Here is an 18,589-nt window from a genome sequence, read left to right as displayed (position 1 = left end):
GAGGAGTTGGTTTTAAGGATAATGTAGGCTACCAAAAAGGCATTCCATCGTGCAAATATCCTGCAAGAAAAAGTAGAAAGACAACTAATTCCACCTTTTCTCGAGACTTATGCCAAACATGTCACTTTAGACAAGGTGCATGCTTGCCCCACACGGGAGAGTTACGCAACTACTGACCATCCAGCACAAGACCCCAGTGAGAAGTTCCTGGGATCTATGAGCAACATCCTAAAAATACAAATGGGAGACGGTGGTCTGACCTTACTCAGACGCTACCTTTGTTCCAAAGTACACCAACAAGTAATTCGGGACTTAAGGTAGAGAGGCAAAGGTAGTCAGAAACCTTCAGCTATAAGTACTACGACAGGTAAACTGGAAGATTAATGACAAGGATAGGCTTCCAAGTTCTTTCTAGAAGTTGAAAGCCAAGGTACACAATGACCAAAGCTGCATCTCCAAGCAAGCAGCCTCACAAAGCCATACAGAAAAGTGTTTGAATACTTCCTTCTTGTTCCTACAGGGATAATGAAAAGTCAGTGACACTCGCTTGCAAGATGTCGAGGACTCCACAAGTAGCTCTAAGGGGACATGACATGATATCTTCATGGCAACTTACACAGAGGAGTAAGATCGAGAAGGTCCTGAAGTGGGTGTTTGTCACAGTCTTGGAGGTGGCGAAGGCAACAAAATCCCCATCCCTCAAAAATCTGATATGAAGAGGAGCCTAAAACTCTCCAATTCTCTTCTTAATGCAGAGAAGAGAGACAATTTTGAGAGTAAGAACACTGATGCCCTACTTAGGTTAGCATAAAGTCCATGTGCCAGTGCCCTGAGGATGAGGAATATCCCACCTTGGGACTTAAGGCCCAGGGGAGGCAATACTGTTCAAAGTTCCCTTCACGCATTGACTATTCCACCAAGGAGGAGAAATCCAATCTCTACTTAGAAGCTTCTTAGCTAGAGATAAGCAATGAAGTCTGTGTTCTGCTAAAAAGTGCTTTAACAGATGAAACATGTTCTCTCTTGGGACCTACAGGAGAGCTGGCAAAAAAGAAAAAAAAAATTGGAGGTAGTCTAACACATTCCACCCTATCAGAATGGTGAAATACTTGACCCCTGGGGGAACAGTGCCTGGTACTGGTATGTCATAAGTCTTTGCCATACAGGGCTCACAGTCCGGCTTTCGAGTCCCAGGAAAATGGCTACTGGGTGAGTGGTGTCACTCCATTTCTGATGTGGAGGTTGGCTTCAAAGGAACATATACCCAACCCTTACCAGGCCAACGGTACTTGTGATTCGAGCGTGTGGGACAGCTCATCTGCACCTGGTGTCACAAAGGTAGTTATCACACCAGGATCATGGTCTGCTTGACGGGCCCCGAAATAATCGGTCAGCAGATGAGCTCTGTTACTCACTCCTGACAAAGGAAAGCCACTCTCTAAGGGCAAGAATGCTCCTCTTATTAATGGACAGGATGGAGAAAGTGGGTAAAAATCTCCTATTTTGCTTCGCCAACAGAAAAAGTCCCGTTCACCTACAATCGATCAGAGGCAAAAACCATCATATAGGTCTCACTAACTGCTAGATCAACCATGATGGTAACAGTCGAAGAGTGCGATCTGATACTCCTTAAGGAAGAGGAAAAGTGCCTTTCCACAGGTTAAGGTATTTCTCTTATGTCACAACAGGAATGGATTCAGATGAAAAACAGAAAGGAATGTGCAAGGCAAAGCTTCCCTATACTAACAACAGGAAACATACCTATGGGTCACTGCCTCCCCCCCTTATATCTTTGTTTTAACATCATTCCTAGATTGTGCTTAGAAGGCCAAGAACAGGTGAAGTAGGGTAAAACTCTTTATAATAGATAAAGCTGCTGGTGGTCATTGCAGGAATCTAGAGAAGGCTGAGACCTTCCTCAAATCAGAGCCAGATGGCACGGCTGTCCCTGACGGCTTGAGAGCAGTCTCCCTCAAGAAACCATAGCCCTAGCAGAAATTTGCACGATGGATGAAGACTGCAAGGCATCTCCTTTCACCACTGCCTCAACATCACCTTCCTGAGAGATAAACGAGGAGTTCAACACCTATCCAATCCTTAGAGCAACTATTGTCTCTGTGTCAAAAAAGTGTTACTGTACAATGATAAACTATCAATCAGTCAATAGTACCTCAAGGCTAAAGACTGTGCTAGCCAATTTTCTAGGAATTACTTAATCTCCCTAGAATACAAACTCTAAACTCAGTAACAGATCCAGGAACACATAATAGGGGGCAAACAATGAATCGGATTATGAATAGACTCATTTCTTGAACACGAAAAAAAATCACTGGCGCTATATAGCAAGGGCAGTACTGTACCTTCTCTCTGGTGGACAGGAGAGGTCAAGTGTTAGGCTGCCCATTCACTAGCGACTGAATCTGTGAGAATAGATCAAAGTAGGCGGAGTTTCAGCATATCGTTGTGAGTGTTCATCTTGATCCCCCAATCTGATTGTATAGTCTAATTGCTACAATCGATTGTTTGTTCAGATCTAAAAGAGGTCATTTACAGACAGATGTAATTTGCCCCCGACTGGAACTGCTTGTTTGTGGCTGGGTGAGTCAACCTGGCCAGTCTCTATATCAGAAGCCTCATTATTTAGTTTTTTCAAGTGAAAAATATAAGTGGAAAAATAATATCTGAAGTTTGGGTGGAAAAAGTTTTTTTGGGGGGGAATTTATTGAGATTTATAAGTGTCATCCATGCCTATGGAATGTAAAAAGCAAATTGTATAAAGATAGAAACGCTAAAACAAGGCTTACGAAGTTCTGATACAAAAACTTAAAGAAAAGTGTCCAGAAGCAAATAAAGACATGGTGACTAAAAAACTCAACAATATGCGCACTGTGTTTTGAAAGGAACTAAAAAAGGTTGAAGCCTCCAAGAAATCTGGCACAGGAACTGATGGGGTTTATGAACCATCTCTATGGTATGATATTCTATCATTTATAAAAGAATCAGAAATACCACATCCTTCTTTGTCGAATGTGCAAGAAGTAAGGGAAACTAATACATATTGCATTATTGTATTTCATGAAAAGAACACGTTAACTTTAACCACGTAATTTATAATAATTCCGTACATAAATGAAAATAAATTTTCTAAGGCTACCGATATGCACAAAGTTATTTTGAAATATCTAATATTTAGCATTCATAACCCATAAAACAGCAATCATTATAATTGTCAATCACTATAATGTTCAGATACCAAAAATTTCAACACCTCTCTAATTGCCAGTGTACTGCACCTTCACCATTGAAATAATTCATAAACATTTCTCGATCTTTCTTTGCATCTCTGGTATCATGTCCATTTATGTCAGGTAATAATGGTGCATGATAATCAGAGGGCAAATCCATCGACACATCTGGAATTCTAGGATGATGCTGAAGATAATTGTGCAACAAACAACATGACATTACAATATTCTCCGCGTTTTCTAATTTTGAATTAATTGGAGCTGAAAATATTCGAAAAACTGCTTTCAGTTTTCCGAATGCACACTAAATTCGGCGAACTCTGTATAGTCTATAGTTGAATATCCTTTTCTGTTCATTTAGATCGTTTTGAGCGTAAGGATTTAAAAAAAAAAAATAATTGAAAAAGCATCATATCAAATGAAAACAAAAGTAAAGGTTCTGATGAGGATGATGGAGAGGCAGCATGGGGTATTGAAAGACTACCTTTGGATAATTTTTCACCAAATATCACAAATTTTCAAGTAATTTGTATTTTTCCTAACATACTTACCTAGAACTACTTTCTTAGGAGTTACTGGTAACTCTTTCCCAACCGACCAGAATTTTGTGTAGTTTACCCTATTCCCATTTTCTATGGGTGACCTCAGGCGGATTGATACGTGCCCTGAGGCGACTCGGGGTCGGAGAGCGTGCTAGCTCCGGTCGTGCTCATCAGTAAGTTTCGTTGCAAAAAAGGGTTCTCCTCAATCCTGCAGGACCCTCGGGGAAGGATGGGCGGGCCATAACCCGAAAGTAGTTCTAGGTAAGTATGTTAGGAAAAATACAAATTACTTAAAAATTTGTGATTTGTTCCAACACAGAGTACTTACCTAGAACTACTTTCTTAGGAGACTTAAACTTTAGGAGGTGGGAGTGTCCTGCAGGGACTAGGGTCTGAAGGTTGGGAGCACGAGCGGGCGAAAAAAGGGAACCTAGAAAGGGGAACTAGGTTCCAATGACCCCCTACTAGAAAACTGAATGAAAATAGGAGAAACTACCCAAAAAACTAACTTAGTGTCTAAGTGGCTAACCTCAGTACCATTACTTCTGAGACCTATTTCTTGCTTAAGACGTATATCCTGGCCGCCAGGGCCTCTTGAGTCACGCCTACGCCGGGGATTAAGGGCCAGGGGAAGGATGATAAGGGGAAAGGTAAGGGATGAACGTGTGTCTCTTGGCTTACCGCCCCCGGTTTCCTTGGGGCCATGACCTTAAATCTCTTGCAGGGCTGATATGACTGGGCCAAGGGCGAGCCCGTCCAAGGATTTCCTAGAACAGTCCTTCAGGTAATGTTCCGTGAAAGTGGACTGTCTGTACCAGGTACCCGCTTTCAGGATTTGGCCCACGGCCATGTTCTTCTCAAATGCCAGGGAGGTGCCTAGACCCCTAATATCATGAGGCCTTGGTCTGCCTGGGAGAGGGGTTCCCGAAGCATCGTAAGCTCTCTTGATCACCTGTCGCAACCAAAAGGAGATTGAGTTCTTGGAGACTGGTTTCTTCACCCGACCGGTCGAGACGAATAAACTCTTGAACTCAGGTCGGAGTCTGGAAGTCCTTTCAAGGTATTTTCTTACTGCTCTGACCGGGCATAAGAATAAGTCTTTAGGGTTGTCCGACCGAGGGATCGCTGGGACCGAAAAGCCCTCGAACCGAGGGTCCCGACAAGCTGGGTTCTGCGTTTTGGACACAAAGTTAGGGACGAACTTAAACGAGGCCTCATGCCATCCTTTTGAGTGCGAGACCTCTTACGATAATCCTTGCAACTCACTAACCCTCTTCGCCGAAGCCAGGGCTAAGAGGAAGACCGTTTTGAGGGTGAGCTCCTTATCCAGGATGTCCTTGAGGGGCTCAAAGGGCGGTTCTGACAGGGCTTTGAGTACTATGGCTAGGTCCCACTGCGGTATCCTCACCTCCTGTGGGGGGCATGACTGCTCAAAGCTCCTGATGAACATCGAGATGTGACGGGAGGCTCCCAAGTCAATGCCCTTCAGGAGGAAGACTTGACCTGACGCTGCCCTCACTCCTTTTATTGCTGGAATGGAAGAGCCCAAATCATCCCTGAGATACACTAGGAAATATGATATTTTCATTATAAAATAAATTTTTTAATATACTTACCCGGTGAATATATAAATAGCTGACGTCTCCGACGGCCCGACAGATTCCAAAAAACTCGCGAGCGATCGCCATGAAAGTTGCGGGTGTGCCCACCAGCGCCGACTATCGGCCAGATACCGCATATACTTCTCAACCACTCCAGTTCTTCTCAGTCAGCAGGGTCTCTATCGGGGAGGAAGGGAGGGCCTTTAATATTATATATTCACCGGGTAAGTATATTCAAAAATTTATTTTATAATGAAAATATCATTTTTAAATATTAAACTTAGCCGGTGAATATATAAATAGCTGATTCACACCCATGGTGGTGGGTAGAGACCAGTATTGTAACAATAAAGGCGTATATGCTCAAGAGTTTTTGACAAATATTTCATAAAAACAAACTTAAGTATAGGTACCTGGTAAGGAAGCTGACTCTGATGATTACTCTGCGTCATTAGTCCGCTTTCCTCACGAAGCCCAGCCATCCTCTCAGGATGCTGAAAGACTCCCAGGAGCTGTTATATCCAGGGCGAACACCCCTATAACAGGACCTCATCAATACCCTTAATCTGGGCGCTCTCAAGAAACAACATTTTGACCACCCGCCAAATCAAAAAGATTGCGAAAGACTTCCTAGTCTCCCGTACAACCCAAAATAAGAATAAGAATTTCAAGAGTAGATTAAAAGGATATTGGGATTAAGGGAATGTAGTGGTAGAGCCTTCACCCACTACTGCACTCGCTGCTACGAATGGTCCCAGTGTGTAGCAGTCCTCATAAAGAGTCTGGACATCTTTCAAGTAATATGAAGCGAATACCGACTTGCCTCTCCAAAAGGTCGCGTCCATAATACTTTTAATGGATCTATTTTGCTTAAACGCTACTGAAGTTGCTATCGCTCTAACTTCATGAGCCTTGACTTAAGTAAATTACGATCCTTCTCACTTAAATGAGTGTGTGCCTCCCGAATCAAAAGTCTAATAAAATAAGACCACGCATTCTTAGACATGGGCAAAGAGAGCTTTTTAACGGAGCACCATAAAGCCTCTGAACAACCTCGTAGCGGTTTAGCTCTGGACAAATAAAATTTAAGAGCTCTAACGGGGCACAGCACTCTTTCAACTTCTTTCCCCACAATCTCAGAAAGACTGGGGATTTCAAAAGATTTAGGCCAAGGACGAGACGGAAGTTCATTCTTGGCCAAAAAACCAAGTTGAAGAGCACATACTGCTTTAGTAGTGGAGAAGCCGATGTTCTTGCTAAAAGCATGTATCTCACTAACCCTTTTAGCCGAAGCCAAGCTCACCAAAAAAAGTGTCTTGAGGGTAAGATCCTTCAGGGAGGCTGAATTTAATGGTTCAAACCTGTTTGACATAAGGAACTGTAAGACCACGTCCAAGTTCCAAGCAGGAGTCGAAATATGACGCTCCTTGGAAGTCTCAAAAGACTTAAGCAGGTCTTGGAGATCTTTGTTATTAGAAAGATCCAAACCCCTATGCCTGAAAGCAGAAGCTAACATGCTTCTGTAGCCTTTAATGGTGGATGCAGAGAGGGAGCGACCGTTTCTCAGATAAAGCAGAAAATCCGCAATCTGCGCTACAGAGGCACTGGAAGAGGAAATAGAGGAGGACTTGCACCAGTCTCTAAATACATCCCATTTAGATTGATAGATCCTGATGGTAGAGGATCTTCTAGCCCTCGCAATCGCTCTAGCTGCCTCCTTCGAAAACCCTCGAGCTCAAGAGAGTCTTTCGATAGTCTGAAGGCAGTTAGACGAAGCGTGGGGAGGCTTTGATGAAATCTCTTTACGTGAGGCTGTCAAGAGAGATCCATCCGCAACGGCAGACTTCTTGGAACGTCTACCAGCAATAGAAGTCCCTCTGTGAACCCCTCTCTCGCGGGCCAGAGTGGAGCAACCAACGTCAACCTGGTCCCTTCGTGAGAGGTGAACTTCTGCAGCACCTTGTTTAGGATCTTGAAAGGTAGAAAGGCATAAACGTCCAGGTGAGACCAGTCCAGCAGGAAAGCGTCTATGTGGGCTGCCTCTAGATCTGGAACTGGAAAGCAGTAAGTCGAGAGCCTCTTTGTCAGTGAAGTCGCAAAAAGATCTATGGTGGGTTGACCCCATGTCATCCATAGCTTCTCGCACACAGTCTTGTGCAACGTCCACTCCATGGAGATGACTTGTCCTCTTCTGCTGAGGCAGTATGCCAAGACATTCATTTTTCCTTGCACAAATCTCGCCAAAGGAGAGATGTTACTTGCCTTAAATGGAGTTCCTTCTGATCCGTGGACCAAAGACCCGAGCATTCCAGACTGTCCAGTGGAGCTCCCTAACCCAAATCCGATGCATCTGAATACAACACATGGTTTGGGTTCTTGATCGCAAGAGAAAGACCTTCTCGAAGTCTGATGTTGCTGTCCCACCAAGTCAGACATGTCTTGACTGAGTTGGAGATTGGGAAAGAGATACTCTCTAAGCCCTTCTCCTTGTTCCAATGGTTTAGGTGAAATTGGAGAGGGCAAAGGTCGAGTCTCCCCAGAGAGATAAACTACTCCAGCGATGAAAGAGTTCCCACGAGGCTCGTTCAAACTCTTAAAGAGCATCTGTTTTTCTCTTGCAAGTGAAGGACTTTTAACAGAGCTTGTTCCATTCTTGTGGGAGACGAAAAGGCCCGAAAAATCCGACACTGTTATCTCCATTCCCAAATAAAGAATAGTCTGGGATGGAGAACTGTAAGTTACGACTTCTCTACGTTCACTATGAGACCTAGCTCCTTGGTTAGGTCTAATGTCCATTAGAGGCTCTCTAGACAGCGATTTAATGACGACGCCCTGATTAGCCAGTCGTCAAAATAAAGGGAGGCTCTGAATCCTCAAAAAATGTAGAAAGCTTGCTACATTTTGCAAGGGCCTTGTAAAAACAAGAGGAGCAGGAATGAGGCCGAAGCACAGTGCTCAAAATTGGTACATTACTTTCCCGCCCACAAACCTCAGATGTTGTTGAAAGTTTGGATGAATCGGGAAGTGGAAGTATGCATCCTGAAGGTCGAGAGAGACCATCCAGTCGCCTTCCCTTACTGCTACCAAGACAGATTTGGTAGTCTTCATCGTGAACTTTGTCTTGACAATGAACACATTGAGCGCACTTACATCTTAAGTACTCCTGCAGTGAACGTGGCTGCCAGATCATTGGAGCCATCCCTGATAGCCTTGTTCCTGCAGTGAACGTGGCTGCCAGATCATTGGAGCCATCTCTGATAGCCTTGTTCATGCATGACATAATTGTATAGCAAAACATTGACAGCTGGAGAGACCTTCTTACTTAAGGCTCCCAGGGACCAATCCAGCAAATAAAATCTTCAAACGCTCGAAAAAAAAAAAAAAATAAAATAGAATAAAAGTTACATCGAGATTTATGCTCCGCATCTCGTTTAACAGCAAAGCTGTCACTAGGGATAACGTCAGCGAGGCGTAACAAAGCTCGTCTAGAAGGTTGAAGACCCGAATCACGTATCCCAGAACCGTGACGTACAAAAAGCAAAGGATCCTTTCGCACAGGAACAGGATCGAAAGCTTCTATTAAAGAAGAAAGCTTTAACAGCATATCTTGCAAAACACTTAACTTCGGATCAACCTGTGACTGCGGTGGCTGACGTTCAAACGTCACGTAGTAACAGCGGTGACTGCTGATCGATGCTATATCATGACTACGGTGACTGACACTCGACGTCACGTTGTATCTACGGTGTCTACCGCTCAACGTCACGTCGAGTCTGTGGCAGAAATGTCTGTACATGAATGTCATCGCTATGAACGGGACTCTTATGATGACTAAAGCTAGGATGTTGAACTTGTTCTGAAGGGACTAATAAACGTTTCAACCGTCTCGAAACTTTACGCCCAGGCTTTTAAAGAGACGAATCATCGGAAGACGAGGAGAAACTTCGTCTCTCCTGTCTTATGGCGAGGACGTGCTTGACGAGCAACGTCTGATACCTTTGAGGGAACGTCTGTTCGTTGGTTTACACTCCTCACTCCCTTAGGTCCTATGACATTCCTTCTCCCTGGTGCAGGGGAGCCTGAAAGAGGTCTCGGACTAGGCAAGTGACAAGCACGAACAAACGAACCCTCCACAACACAGAACATGTTTTTTGCACTTACTTCACTGATATCGCATTTTTTAATAATTTCACATTAGACATGAATAAAACTGATTTCTACCTGAAGCACGCAATTCTCCCTTAAATTAAAAGGTTAGAATTGCGAAATGAGTCGTATAATGTAAGCACATTAGTACAAAATGAAACACATGCAAAAATCAATAAACATATACATATATATCGAATAAAACGGAAATATATAAAGTTAAAAAGATCAGTAACTGGGGATGAGACTAAACACTAGTTCACTAAGGACTACGTTTTCAATATCTCACCGTACAGTGCCTTAGGACGAGAATAAAAACTAAAACGTTTTATCCTCTCTCCCCGTACAGAGACTTGGGACGAGAGTAAAAAACTGAATCGAGAACAACGTTACTCGCTCCCAAACTCCTTGTACAGAAACTTGGGACGAGAATAAAGATCGGATCGTTCTCTCTTTCTCTCTCTCTCTCTCTTGTCACTCACAAGAGAATGGCCCACTCACCCTTCGTCAATAACAGGTTATTTGACTAGGAAAAAACTGAAAGGACTCAGAAATTGAAAATTAACATGTTCCTTTAAATTAGTATCTAAAAAACTTCAGTTTGAAAGAAGAATGAACAAAACGTCAAAATCGATTTACTCTTTCTGCAAAGTGAAACCGTGATTCTCTCTTTCTCTGTCGTAACGATAGAGCGCAAACTGCGTAGCATAAATAAATCAAACGTTAGTTCATCTTTGAAAAACAGCACGAAAACTATTCAAAGAATAAATTTCTTAAAATATTTTCTAAAAATATTCATCTCATCACTCTTACAGAGCAACTGTTTTAATCTAAACAAAAATAAAAGTTGAATGGGCTCAACGTTGTTTAACTTCGTTTTCCAAGTTAGGACCGCCTACAAAGAATAGGTAAAGGCCGCATATAAACAAAAACATAAAATTTATCTCGATGTTTAGTATAAATGGAAAGTTAATCGAAGAGGCCTAATAAAGGCGGGTGAGATATAAAATATATAGAGGTAAATCTATAAATATCAACAATAATTTATAAAGTGATAAATAATTACTAAAAGCCTTTAACACACTTCCGTACACTGAGGGAAGGGTCGGCCATCTTTTCAGGGCAAAAAACTTTTCCTCTCCTTTCAAAAGCATTTCTTTTGAAAATAGTATTGAATAATCCAACACGGCGAAAGCAATAAAACTAAAACCAAGTACTTCACCAATTTGGTAGAAAACTCGAGGTCTAGAGCGAGCGGAACCAATGTTGTCGGTGACACCGACAGAGAAGAACTGGAGTGGTTGAGAAGTATATGCGGTATCTAGCCGATAGTCGGCGCTGGTGGGCACACCCGCAACCTTCATGGCGATCGCTCGCGAGTTTTTTGGAATCTGTCGGGCCGTCGGAGACGTCAGCTATTTATATATTCACCGGCTAAGTTTAATATTTAAAAATTCCTTTTAATGTTGTTACTATTCCTAAAATACAGTATTTCATTTTTCCTTGTTTCCTTTCCTCATTGGGCAATTTTCCCTGTTGGGGCACCTCGGCTCATAGCATCCTGCTTTTCCAACTAGGGTTGTAGCTTAGCATTTAATAATAATAATAATATGATATTTTAATTATAAAATAAATTTCTGAATATACTTACCCGGTGAATATATAGCTGCAACTCTGTTACTCGACAGACAAAAAACTGTACAAAAAACTCGCCAGCGATCGCTATACAGGTTGCGGGTGTGCCCATCAGCGCTAACTGTCGGCCAGATACCATACTCCATGTAAACAAAGACTCAATTTCTTCTCATCCCACTGCGTCTCTATTGGGGAGGAAGGGAGGGTCGTTTAATTTATATATTCACCGGGTAAGTATATTCAAAAATTTATTTTATAATTAAAATATCATTTTTAAATATTTAACTTAGCCGGTGAATATATAGCTGATTCACACCCAGGGTGGTGGGTAGAGACCAGTTAAATATGTTTACATCTTATGAGCTAAGAGTTTTTATTTCATTTTAGAGGTTATCAAAATAACAAAAACAAAATAAATAGGTACCTGGTAAGGAAGTCGACTTAGACGATTACTCTGCCTTATAAGTACGTCTTCCTTACGGAGCCTCGCGATCCTCTTAGGATGCTGACAGACCCCTAGGAGCTGAAGTATCAAGGGCTGCAACCCATACAACAGGACCTCATCAAACCCCTAATCTGGGCGCTCTAAAGAAATGACTTTGACCACCCGCCAAATCAACCAGGATGCGAAAGGCTTCTTAGCCTTCCGGACAACCCATAAAAAACAACATTTCAAGAGACAGATTAAAAGGATATGGAATTAGGGAATGTAGTGGTTGAGCCCTCACCCACTACTGCACTCGCTGCTACGAATGGTCCCAGTGTGTAGCAGTTCTCGTAAAGAGACTGGACATCTTTCAAGTAAAATGACGTGAACACTGACTTGCTTCTCCAATAGGTTGCGTCGATTATACTTTGCAGAGATATATTTTGCTTAAAGGCCACGGAAGTTGCTACAGCTCTAACTTCGTGCGTCTTCACCTTAAGCAAAGTTCGGTCTTCCTCACTCAGATGTGAATGAGCTTCTCGTATTAACAATCTGATAAAATATGACAAAGCATTCTTTGACATAGGCAAGGATGGTTTCTTAACTGAACACCATAAAGCTTCAGATTGGCCTCGTAAAGGTTTAGTACGCTTTAAATAGAACTTAAGAGCTCTAACAGGGCATAAGACTCTTTCTAGTTCATTGCCTACGATCTCCGATAAGCTGGGAATATCGAAAGATTTAGGCCAAGGCCGAGAAGGCTGCTCATTTTTGGCTAGAAAACCAAGTTGCAGCGAACAAGTGGCTTTTTCCGACGAAAATCCGATGTTCTTGCTGAAGGCATTAATCTCACTGACTCTTTTAGCCGAGGCTAAGCATACCAGGAAAAGAGTCTTTAAGGTGAGATCTTTCAGGGAGGCTGATTGTAACGGCTCCAACCTGTCTGACATGAGGAATCTTAGTACCACGTCTAAATTCCATCCAGGGGTAGCCAAACGACACTCCTTGGTGGTCTCAAAACACTTAAGGAGGTCTTGCAGATCTTTATGTTGGAAAGATCTAAGCCTCTATGCCGGAAGACCGATGCCAACATGCTTCTGTAGCCCTTGATAGTGGGAGCTGAAAGGGATCGTCCTTTTCTCAGGTATAAGAGAAAATCAGCTATTTGAGCTACAGAGGTACTGGTCGAGGATACAGAAACTGACTTGCACCAGTCTCGGAAGACTTCCCACTTCGATTGGTAGACTCTAATGGTAGACGCTCTCCTTGCTCTAGCAATCGCACTGGCTGCCTCCTTCGAAAACCCTCTAGCTCTCGAGAGTCTTTCGATAGTCTGAAGGCAGTCAGACGAAGAGCGTGGAGGCTTTGGAGTACCTTCTTTACGTGTGGCTGACGTAGAAGGTCTACCCTTAGAGGAAGACTTCTGGGAACGTCTACTAACCATCGAAGTACCTCGGTGAACCATTCTCTCGCGGGCCAGAGGGGAGCAACTAACGTCAACCTTGTCCCTTCGTGAGAGGCGAACTTCTGCAGTACCTTGTTGACAATCTTGAACGGTGGGAATGTGTAGAGATCCAGATGTGACCAATCTAGGAGGAAGGCATCTATATGTATTGCTGCTGGGTCCGGGACTGGAGAGCAATAGATTGGAAGCCTCTTGGTCAGCGAGGTTGCAAAGAGATCTATGGTTGGTTGACCCCAAGTGGCCCAAAGTCTCTTGCACACATCCTTGTGGAGGGTCCACTCGGTTGGAATTACTTGCCCTTTCCGACTGAGACAATCTGCTATGACGTTCAAGTCGCCTTGGATGAACCTCGTTACTAGAGATGTCTTGACCTTTTGACCAGATGAGCAGGTCCCTTGCGATCTCGTACAACGTCAGAGAGTGGGTACCTCCTTGTTTGGAGATGTACACCAAGGCCGTGGTGTTGTCCGAGTTTACTTCCACCACTTTGCCTCGAAGGAGATACTCGAAGCTTTTCAAGGCCAGATGAACTGCCAAAAGCTCCTTGCAGTTGATATGCATGCTCCTCTGACTCGAGTTCCACAGACCTGAACATTCCCGACCGTCCAGTGTCGCGCCACAGCCCAAGTCCGATGCGTCCGAGAAGAGAACGTGGTGGGGAGTCTGAACAGCCAGGGGAAGACCCTCTCTTAGGTTGATATTGTCCTTCCACCAAGACAGACAAGACTTTATCTTTCCGGAAATCGGGATCGAGACCGCTTCTAGCGTCTTGTCCTTTTTCCAGTGAAAAGCCAGATGGTATTGAAGAGGACGGAGGTGTAGTCTTCCTAGTGATACAAACTGTTCCAGGGATGACAGCGTCCCCACCAGACTCATCCACAGCCTGACTGAGCAGCGTTCCTTCTTCAGCATCTTCTGGATGGATAGCAGGGCTTGAACTATTCTGGGGGCTGATCGTCTTGTTGTTCAGCAACGTCCTCATCAGATAGTTCCTCATCCGAAAACTGATGAGGAAACGGCAACGGAGTGGGCAACGTCTGGCTCGCTGAGTCCGGTCGCACTGGTGCATGCGTGACGGAGCCGGACGCAACGTCATGGAACTGCTGCACAGTCTGTGAACTGTCAACAACCATGGGTGCGCGAGGAAGCACAGCGTCCACCCGAGACTGTCTAGACCATCTGGGTTGTGCAGTCAACACCATACCGGGTTGCGGAGGTTGACGCACCGCGTCAAAACATGTCACCTCTGATGGTTGTTGAACGTCCTGAACGTCAACAACCACCTCCGAGCGTCGCTTAACGTCAACGTGCGGCTGGCAACCCACACTGGGTCGCATCGGTGGAGGAACCACCTCAACTGGTAGACGCGAGAAGGTTACCTCAGCGTCAACAGGACGCACAACCGACCGCTTGGAAGGTTGTTGGCCAGAAGGTTCAGCAGCAACCTTCTCCGCATTAAAGTCCTCTATCAAGGACGCAAGCTTGGACTGCATGTCTTGCAGCAAAGCCCATTTAGGGTCTACGGGAGCAGGTGCGGCAACAGACGGGGTTAGCGACTGAGGCGGTACCGCTTTCCATCCCTGAAAGCCTTGTTTATGCATGACATAATTGTACAGCAAAACTTCAAAGGCTCGAAAACAGCTGTGAAGTTGACCTGTAAAAAACTTGGAGCGTCTCCTGGCCAGGCGCCAGGGAGAGTCTACGAGATTTGAGAAGTCTATCTGGGCAGAGGCAGGAACTCCCAAGCCGAGAACTTCTCTCGTGACATATCAGACTCTCGCTCTATAAGCCAGTTTAAAAGAAGGGAAAGCAAAGGCTGTATCCCCCAAACTCCTCCTGGTGATAAACCAGTCACCTAGCAAACGTAAAGCTCTCTAGGAGAGCGAGAGAGCACTAGCTTATAAACAACGGCTTCGAAGTAGCTAGGCCTAGTGTAAGCTCTGACGTTTAGGCGAACAAGGAGCAGCAGTTACAAAAAGATCCGGACAAACATCCTTAAAAATCAGCATGATTTAATTAAAGTCCATAGAGGGCTAAGCAGCTTTAGGCTCCTCTCCGTCTGACAGAGTCCTCAAGGGAATATCAGTAGGAGGGGGAACAGCAACTTCCTCATCTAAAGGAACCTTGTCCGATAATAGCTGAGTCTCAAGCAAGGGAGAGACCTACCGTGGTGGCAATGCTTTACAAGCAGAGTCCACACGCACGGGTGCATTACTAGCGGACCAGGACGCAACGTCATGTAACTGCTTGACAGTCTGTGAACTGTCAACAACTGAACTGTCAACAACAACAGGTGCGTGAGGACGCACAGCGTCCACTCGAGACTGCTTTGACTGCCTAGACTGAGCAGTCAAAACAACTCTAGAATGCGGAGGTTGACGCACAGCGTCAAAACAAGTCAACTCCGATTGTTAGCGAACGTCCTGAACGTCAACAGGAGCATCAGCAAGTGGCCTAACGTCCAAATGTGGCTGAAAATCCACACGAGACCGCTTCGAGTGTGGTTCTAAACAACCTGACTGACGTGACTTAGCTACGCCAACGTCAACAGGATGCACAAAGGAACGTTAGGTTGGCTGAAAGCCAGGATATCGATGAGATAAACGGCTAGACTCAACGGACTAATCGGCAGAATAGTCTTCCAAAAGGGAGGCAAGCATATTCTGCATGTCTTGCCGTACAACCCATTAAGGATCAACGGAAATGGTTGCGGTAAGAGATGAGGGTAACGTCTGTGACCGCAACACTTTGCCAACAAAAAAGACTCTCGGAGTCTGTGTTACGCTTTTGTTAGGCGGCGAGCAGTTTTCCGATGACTGCATAGGGTCAGAGCTGTCCTAATGGCTGCAACCAGGACGCTGGACCTGTCCTGAAAGGACTGACTTTCGCTCAAGGGCCTCGAAACCTTGTTTCAGGTTTCTTATGCGAAAAGCCTTCGGATGACGAGGATAAAATAGTCTCTCTCGCCTTATGGTAGGGGAGATCTTGGTAAGATACACCCGTACCATAGAGGGAAACGTCTGTTCGCTGATCAAGGCCTCTCGAACCCATAAGTCGTACGACATTACTTCTCCCCTGGGCTTGGGAGCTTGCAAGAGGTCCCGGACTAGGTGAACGACAGGCACGAACAGACGAACCCTCGGACGCAACACTGTAACACTTTGCGCAATATCACTTTATCACTACGATTTTCTGTTTTGCACTTATTTCACTGAAATCGAAACTTTTACTGATTTCTACCTGAAGCACGCAATTCTACCCTCATCAAAAGGTAGTAAATGCGAAATCAGTCGTATAATGCAAGCACATTAATACCAGCAAAAAAAAAAAAAAAACAGTAAACATCTTTTAAGATAAAAAAATTCAGTGGTTGGGGAAGAGAATAAACACTAGTTCATTCAAAACTACGTTTTCAATCTCTCACCGTACATTGCCTGGGGACGAGAATAAAACTAAAAACGTTTTATCCTTTCTCCCCGTACAGAGACTAGGGACGAGAGTAACTCGAGAACAACGTTACCCGCTTGAACGGAACGTTTTCTCTCCTCTCTCTCTCTTTCTCTCTTGATTTCGCACCTAAGAGAAGAGCCCAATTACGTTTCGTCAAAAAAACATGTTATTTGACCAAAGGAAAAAACTGAAAGGTTTTTCAATTAAAAAGTTCCTTTAAAATAGAATTTAAAACATTTAAGCTTTGAAAGAAGAATGAACAAAACGTCAGAATCGATTTACTCTTTCTGTAAAGTGAAACCGTGATACACTCTCTCTCTATCGTAACGATAGAGCGCAAACTGCGTAGCATAAATAAACTAAACGTTAGTTCATCTTTGAAAACAGTACGAAGACTATTCAAAGAAAATCTTTCATAAATATTTCATTTAAAAGGTTTTAAATCCTTAGCTCTTTAAAAGCTATTTACGATTTAAAGGGCTCAACGTTGATTAACTTCGGTTTCCAAGTTAGGACCCCCTACTCTCAGGAAAGGTCGCATATAAACAAAACATTAAAATTTATTTTTTATGTTTATTATAAATGGAAAGTTAATCGAAGAGGCCTAATAAAGGCGGTGAGATATAAAATATATAGAGGAAAATCTATAATTAATTTATAACGTGATAAGATAATTACTAAAAGCCTAAACACATTTCCGTCTAAGGGAAGGGTCGGCCATTTAAAAGTCAAAGAGAGTCCATACTCTCTTTGTCACCAAAAATTAAATCTATCCAAAACGAGTTCAAGATTTAAGATGAAGATAAAACACCTGCACTGCGAAAGCTCAAACCAAAATGAAGTACTTCACCAAATATGTTGAGAAAACTCCAGGTTCTACAGCGAGTAAAAGTACGTCTTGTCGACACGTCGACAGAGAAGAAATTGAGTCTTTGTTTACATGGAGTATGGTATCTGGCCGACAGTTGGCGCTGATGGGCACACCCGCAACCTGTATAGCGATCGCTGGCGAGTTTTTTGTACAGTTTTTTGTCTGTCGAGCAACAGAGTTGCAGCTATATATTCACCGGCTAAGTTAAATATTTAAAAATAACCAATAGTTGGTGGATTATGAGAACGAGGTTGTTGCGGATTGTAAGCCGAAGCTACCTGATATAGAACCAAAGCTGACGATGGAACACGGATGGATGGGAGTTCCATTCATATACGAGCTTGGGTCATGGCAGCATGTTCAGAAGGTGCATTACAGTGTGACATGGTATCATAGCCATCACATGGAGGAATATCATGACACGTTGAAATGGCGGCACATTCAGTGACATCATCAAGCGTAGGCACAGCAACGAGTACAGACTTATTTACCTAAGGACACATCCGGGTTAAGTCGCGTATGGTCAACAGGTGCAGAATTAGTGAATGTGTTGTAGTTACTGTTGACTCCCAAACAGCTTGCTTGGATGTTGAAGACACAATAGGTTTAGAACAACTTGGTCTGACCAAAGTTGCGGTTGTGGATATGACACCGTTGAAGCAGTCTAACCAACCTTAATACTGTACATTGTAATGGGGAGTTCTGGGACGATTCCAGAGAACTCTACGTGTAAGGCGGTACGAGGAAAGCTTGGCTTGTGTGGAAAAGCCGGACAAAAATGGATCCTCGAACAGGGCTGCTTTTATATGGGGGAGAAATAGCAGTCTCGACTCATAGGTTCCGCATATGACATGGGGGGGGGGGAACAGTTTACTGAGGACGGTGTCTCTCTTCCGTAGGACCCAGTTGACCGTCTGCATGAGGGACTGGAAGGTAAGGAACTTCATTGCCTTACCCCCTGAGCGGATCAGTCCTTGAAGTAATGTTTGATTCTCCAGCACCGAGAGATCATGAGATGACTGGAAACCCACTAGGGTATAGGCCCACCAGTCCAACCATGACGTGACGTTGACTATATCCTGGGCCGTGTCCTCCATCATTGCGGCCTCCGCTGGGGAAAAACACACTGGGGCAGAGGAGGCCCTGTCTTCCGCACTGCCCTGGTTAAGCGTGGCTATCGCCGCTTCGACTGCGCAGGGACCCGCGC

The 18,589-nt window shown here is 44.1% G+C and overlaps 1 protein-coding gene across 1 annotated transcript in view; it reads right to left on the bottom strand.

Annotated features, from left to right (window-relative positions):
* The window catches only part of LOC137650265 (polyadenylate-binding protein-interacting protein 1-like), a 109,355-nt gene that overhangs the window by 64,837 nt on the left and 25,929 nt on the right, over positions 1-18,589 (bottom strand). The gene's annotated exons all lie outside the window — the stretch shown is intronic.

Source organism: Palaemon carinicauda, chromosome 11, assembly GCF_036898095.1.
Source record: "Palaemon carinicauda isolate YSFRI2023 chromosome 11, ASM3689809v2, whole genome shotgun sequence".
In the NCBI taxonomy this organism is placed as follows: Eukaryota; Metazoa; Arthropoda; class Malacostraca; order Decapoda; family Palaemonidae; genus Palaemon; species Palaemon carinicauda.
This window is presented reverse-complemented; position numbering and strand designations above follow the sequence as displayed.